At 32.6% G+C, this 6,494-nt stretch overlaps 1 pseudogene; it reads left to right on the top strand.

Moving 5' to 3' along the window:
* Positions 1-4,736: 4,736 nt before the first annotated feature.
* LOC111733540 lies at positions 4,737-4,855 on the top strand (annotated as a pseudogene).
* Positions 4,856-6,494: the final 1,639 nt, after the last annotated feature.

Raw genomic sequence — 6,494 nt, 5'->3', positions numbered from 1 at the left:
AATAATATGTTTAATAAGTGCCCTAATTAGGATTTTTTTTTTAGAGCAAAGTACAACACGACCTTACATTACAGATATTAAATATAAAAACCAGAAAACTAAATGGAAATGGTGTCACCTACTCAAATAATATGTCTTGTTGAAAGCAAAAAGATTTAGAAGTTAAATAAGCATGGTTAAAAGACTGGCTCTGAAATCAGACATTTTTATTTTTAGAAATCTAGATCTGATACTTTTAGATTATGGCCTTGAAAAAGTCATTTTACTTTTCTAAGCCTTGGTTTTGATGTAAAATGGGGATAACTATTATCTATCTCCTGGGATTCTGTGAGAATCAAAAAAAAAAAAAAATGATACATATAAAGTGCTTACCAGTGGGCCCAGGCTGACATAGTGCTCAATAAATGCTGGCTTTTGTTGCTATTATTATTCCTATTTAATTAAATGTAGTGGTTTTGGTATTTGTAAGCCCTAATGATGTTCAAGGAAAAGGAGCCAATATAATGAAATAATAAATTTTAAAACTGTTAAAGAAATTATCATATAAGAAATATTAGTAATAAGTCTAAGCCTAATCTTCTCATATGTTAATCTAATGCTCCATTAAAATGTAATTAATAATCATTAATGTTAATTTTATTTCAGAGTAAGATTTGTCAAAGTACTCAGAGAACTATGAAGTTATATATAATGTCTAAAACATTATAAAAACATGTGAAATAACAGTATCTATGTACATATAAATGGTTCATTGAATGTAATTGAAAAGATAACCACTATAATTTGCATATTTGTAAATGTGATGTGTTCCTATATTTTAGTGTCCAGTTATTTAGAACAGTGAAAAAGATATCTATTTCTCAGTGAAAATGTTTCATACCAATCACTCACTGAGAGGTTTTGTTAAGCACAGTATTTTTAACAGAACAGGAATTAGTATTCTCAGTCCTTAATTTGGGAGTGCACAAGGCAATTCTGGAAGTTGCTAACTAAATGACATTTTCCTAGTGATTGTACGATGTCATTGCAATATTAAGACATTCTTATTTATTCTTTATTCAGTCCATTTATTAACTTTCAGCCATCCCAGGCCAATGTAGAAAAGGATGGACTAGACATGGAGCCAGCCCACAGGGTACAATAGGCTACCTAAATAATTCTATGCTTGATAAACTGTGGTAAATGCTTATGAAAGGTACAGCTGAGGTTCTCTGGGAAGGAAGGGAAAATATCATTTTAGTTGAGTCTTAAAACCCCAGTACTATAGATCTGGGAGTGGGTGGGTGGTAAAAATAGGGAAAGAACATGGAGAGTGGGGACAGCACAATCAAAGAGCAGAGAAGGAAGACATAGGTGAACATTGAGGGATGAATGAGTTTACTTAGATTGGAACAGAGTGCTCGTGTACATTAAAGACTAAGGCGTGCTAAGAGGACTATGAATTGAACCCCAAAGGGACACTGAAGTTTAAAGTACAGAGAGAAAAAGGTTGCCATCGAGGAGACAGCAAGGATCAGGAAGAGGAGTAAAAAAGTGGGATAATGTAGTATGACAGAGCCACAAGAGGAAAGGATGTCAAGCAGAAGATAGCTTCCAACAGTGTCAGATGCTGAAATAAGGCAAAGAACTGAAAAGTATCCACTGAATTGGATACTTAGGTGATTATGAGTAATCTCAGCTAGATCAGTTATTGTGGAGATGTGAGGATATAAGTCAAAGCGTAATAGGGGAGGAATGAAAAGGAAGTGAAAAGGAGAGTTAGTGAATGTATGTGAACTTTAAGAGAGATGCACTTAGTTATGAAGAGAAGACAGAAGTGGTAGTATCAGGTGCCTGAAAGATGTCCACAGTAAGGAATTAGCTGGCAGAATGAGAGAGAGAACACAAAGATAAAGTAGGCAGGATGTGAAGCCAATACAGCTAGTCCCTTGGCTAAAAGGGGAAAAAGAGAAATTATGTAAGGCATCTAGGCTTCTACAGAAAGATGTGCCATTGATGGGAGTAGAAAACACTGAAGGACAAAGATATTTGAGAAAGCAGGAGATGATTTCTTCTTTGGACGGTCTCGATCTGAGGTCCCTTTAAGTCTCATTTTGTAGACCAATGATCTCCAAATTGGAATTTATGCATCTTAATTTTCAAGATATTTGTTTTTCATTTTCTGAGATGTGCTGCAGTTTATGTGCATGTATTGCATACGGCTAATTTTATAAAAATTAGAATCTTTATGACTTTATAATGAGATTGAAATAAAAATAAAAGTTGTTTTTATTACTCAGAAATACAGAGGTTATCTTGCAGTATAGTACTAAAAAAATGATAGACATAAAAAGACAAATGTTCCAAATTTGTTAACTTTTTTTTTATTGAAACACTTTCTTCACTTGGATCATAAGAGGCCATACTCAGTTGATTTTCCTCCTGTTTTTACTATTAACTTTTTTCAGCCTTCTTCCCTGAATCTTCCTCATCTTGCTGATTTCATAACATTGACATGCCTAAGGATTGTTTTGAAGACCTCTACCCCTTTTTTACTCATTCCCTAGATCTCTTCCAATTTTATGACTAAAAATGTCACCCTATCTGACTCTCAAATTTGTTTTTCTAGCCTGGATTTCTTCCCTAAAATTCAAGTCTTAGGTATTCAATGGCCTATTCAACATCTTTGCTTTAATTACGCAACAAATATTATATTTTCAACGCTTACGTCAGGCACTAGGTTTAGCACTTGGAATACACTAGTAACTAGGCAAAAATCTCTGCTCTTTTAAACTTTAAGTTCTAGTGGAGAGAGACTGAAAATATACTTTACATAATAATAAATATGCATAATAATACATATGTAGAATGTTCAAAAGTAATAAGCATTAAGTAGTGAACAAGGAATGGCAAGCAGCTTGGGAGTGCTAGGGCAGGACAGGTAGTTAGGATAGGCCTCATTGAGATGATGACATTTGAGCAAAAATTAGAAAGGTGAAAGAGTGAGTCAAACAGAAGGAACAATCATGACAAATGCCCTCAATTTGAGCATGTCTGGCGAAATCAAGACTAGTCTGAATTGTGGCTATGATGCAGGAAGTAGAGTGAATAGAGGCACTCGTTCTCTGCCTTCCTTCCTCCTTTTTCTCCCTAACTCTTCTCATTACCTGGCATATTATGTTTATATATTTGTATTTCTTTTTTCATTTGTTTATTTCATCTCTGCTATTTACTCCTCCAGAACCTTGAGCTCTGTGTGGATAGAGATTCTATTAGTTTTAGTTCACTGCTGTATTTTCAGCTGCTAAAAAGTACCTCACATGTAGTAGAAATGCAATAAATATTTGTTGAGTAAATGAATAAATAAGAAAGAATATGGTATTATAGTAGGCCTATATCTGCCTACATTTAGCATCTTTTGATTAAAGACAGAAGAAATTTAATTATTATTGTAGTCACAGGCTTTTGAGGCCTGAAAATAAACTAAATATTTTTATAAGAATATGAATGTATCATAAAGCTTACAAGGCTAAAAGCAAAATAACAAACAAATTAAAAAAATTAAGAAATATTTCTAATATAATTTGGGTTAAATTTATTATTAGTTTTTGTATTTTTTCTATAATGAACATATAATTTTATATTAAAGAATGATAAACCTATATATACATTCTAAACCTGTGATATTCTCTGGATTTAAACTTTTAAAATAGAGAGAGGAGGTCACTAAATATTAAAGCCTTGTCTTGGGATCTCATTACAATTTTTGGTTCAATAGACTATAATTGTAGTATACCTCCACAAGCCACAATTTAATGAACCTGGAGCGTCATGTAAAGGACCAAAGAGAATCGGGAAACCTGAAGCTCGATAATGCTGTTTTGTTTCATTAAATGTTCTCACTGTCTGTGTGGAAACAATTGTGACTTGTCTGTGACAGATGATAAAAGGCAGCAGACATCATTAGTGTCCATCACATGATTCCTGACACCTGCTGGAGAGAGGGCCTCTGTTTGTTCATGATCAGAGGTAAAATCTTTCTACAGATTGATTTGAAATTACTTCTTAACTTCAGTGTTCAGAGCTAGCCATGAAACCAAGAATGGCTTCCTATTCAACCTTAACACTTTCTTGCAAGGTTTTAAATCATTTCAGCTCTGCATTAGAATGTTTCAAGTGGTAACCATTCTCATAAAAGAAGAGGGCTCCATGGAATGCTTTATTAGAATTTCAAAGAAGTGCCATCACTTGAACTGCTCATTACTAGGAACAACCTGATGCCAAGCAATTTATGATTATTAAAACATATGATTTGCATTTAAATTAAATGAATTAATAAATAGCAGAGATAACAATAATGTGTTATATTTTCTTTTTGTTTGTTGCTTTAATTTTTACACATGCTAAAATCAAGAACAAAATTTATGGGTTTCCTTTTTTTTTTTTTTTTTACAGAGAAGATATTGAGAAAAATATGCACTGAAGAAATTAGTCTTTATTATTTTCAGTTTTTTCATAAGTGTGTTTCCCTTAAGTTGGGTGTTCCCCTTAAAATGTGGTTTCTTTTTAAGAAATTTAAAAAATAGAATAAAATTATAATTTAATTGTTTTACAAGATATTTCTCAACACTAATATATGTAAGAAATCTTTTTAAAAAATATATAAATAGGATGTGGTTCCATAGTGTAGTGGTTAGCACGTCTGCTTTACACGCAGAAGGCCCTGGGTTCACGCCCCAGTGAAGCCATGGTCCATGGTCTACGGTCATGCCACCCTGAGCAAGCCCGATCTCATCTGATCTCGGAAGCTAAGCAGGGTCAGGCCTTGTTAGTGCTTGGATTGGAGACCCACTAAGAAGACCAGGTGCTGTAGGCATAAATAATAATAATAAATAATAAAAAAATAAAATAAAAATATATAAATAACCCAAATGTTTTGCTTACAATTTCTTATATAAAAAGATTTTCTTATATCAATAAATGATAGTTTTAACAACTAAGTAGTGAATATATATTGAGAAACTATTATGTGTATATTATACCAAGTACCACAGTGAAAATCAAAACTATAAGATCCCTCCCTCAAAAAATAGAGTCCAATTAGGGATATGCAACTTAAAAAAACATGTTTTTGTGTCTTTAAGTTCAAAATATAATAAAATCTACAGACAACAAATCTATACATTTAATGTAGAAAATGGTCAATTTCAAAACTCTATTTCCAAGGAAACTGTGAGACTAGAGATAATAGCGTCCTTCTGAACCTGAATGTCTACTCAAGTCCTCCTCAAAATAATAATACCAAAAAAAGAGTGCAAATGAAATCACAAATGACTCAAGCCTTTAGCTTTACTAGGCAGCAGGAAATACCATGATCCAGTTATTTATAAACAGAGAGATAAACAACAGACCTCCTGAGACTAATATAAGCCTTTGGGTGTTGAAATTAGGAAAAGGGAAGCTTAAGAGACACCATTAAAAAGCAGAGCACACAGATAAGGCATAGACTAAGAAAAAGAAAGTACAACACTAAGTGGTAAAATTGGGGGTCTGGTATTTAGTAGTTCACAGTACCAGCTATAGGAAAAAGGTTTGAAAATGAATAGTATTGAAAAAGTCAACAGCTTCAAAAAGTATTGCTTCTTGGAGAGAATCACAAAAGTAGAGAAAAAGTTATGCTCTGGAAGTTGTAACCGAAATGAGAAAGAAAGCACGAGGGGAAAATTGACAATCTTTCAGAAATAAAACAGAAACAGGCATGTCAATCTTTTGTTTGTCCCCTACCACTAAGAGCATTCATTAACAGAAACTGGCCTCACTAGGCTGACACAAGTGGGCACTCCTGGACTAGAGACTCTACCCCAAAAACGACTAAGAGAAAAAAAAAAAAAATCAAGCCAAAGCCTTAGAAAGCTAATGAAAGAAGAAAATAGAAAATGCAAATCAAAATACTTTAGCTGATGAAAAGCTCTTTACCAGAAAAGAAAATAAATAAATCTAAATCACAAACAGAAGAATATTCTAACATGATGTTTAACTGAATTAAAATCCTCTAACAAGTATTTGAAGATTAGAGGTAGATATGCAGATATATATAAAAATGTAGATATAGATATAAACTAGAATTAGAAACCTTAAAACTCAAGACCGAAGTGGGTAAAAAAGGAAGTGATGCAATATGAATTAATTAATCTCAGTAAAGAAACTACAAAGAAAAAAGTTCATCTCAGAAAGAAAGTATAAATTAAAAGATACTCATAATATAATAGATTATAGTAAAATTTACTAAGACACTTTGAAGAAAAGCAGGATAACAACCAAGAGGATAAAATGAGAACAAGTAAAAGGGTCAAAGAGAAAATAGTTGAAATGGCAGATATGCAAAGAGAGTTCAACATACATATAATTGAAGTCTGAAGAAAGTAAACATGTGTTATAACTAATTTGTAAAACTATAATCCAAGAAAACTTTACAAAACTAAAAAAAAATCTATTTTTACATATTCAAAGGGCCC

This window comes from Pteropus vampyrus, unplaced genomic scaffold, assembly GCF_000151845.1.
Source record: "Pteropus vampyrus isolate Shadow unplaced genomic scaffold, Pvam_2.0 Scaffold572, whole genome shotgun sequence".
Taxonomy (NCBI): Eukaryota; Metazoa; Chordata; class Mammalia; order Chiroptera; family Pteropodidae; genus Pteropus; species Pteropus vampyrus.
The sequence above is the reverse complement of the archived record's forward strand: the minus strand, read 5'-3'. Positions and strand labels throughout refer to the sequence as shown.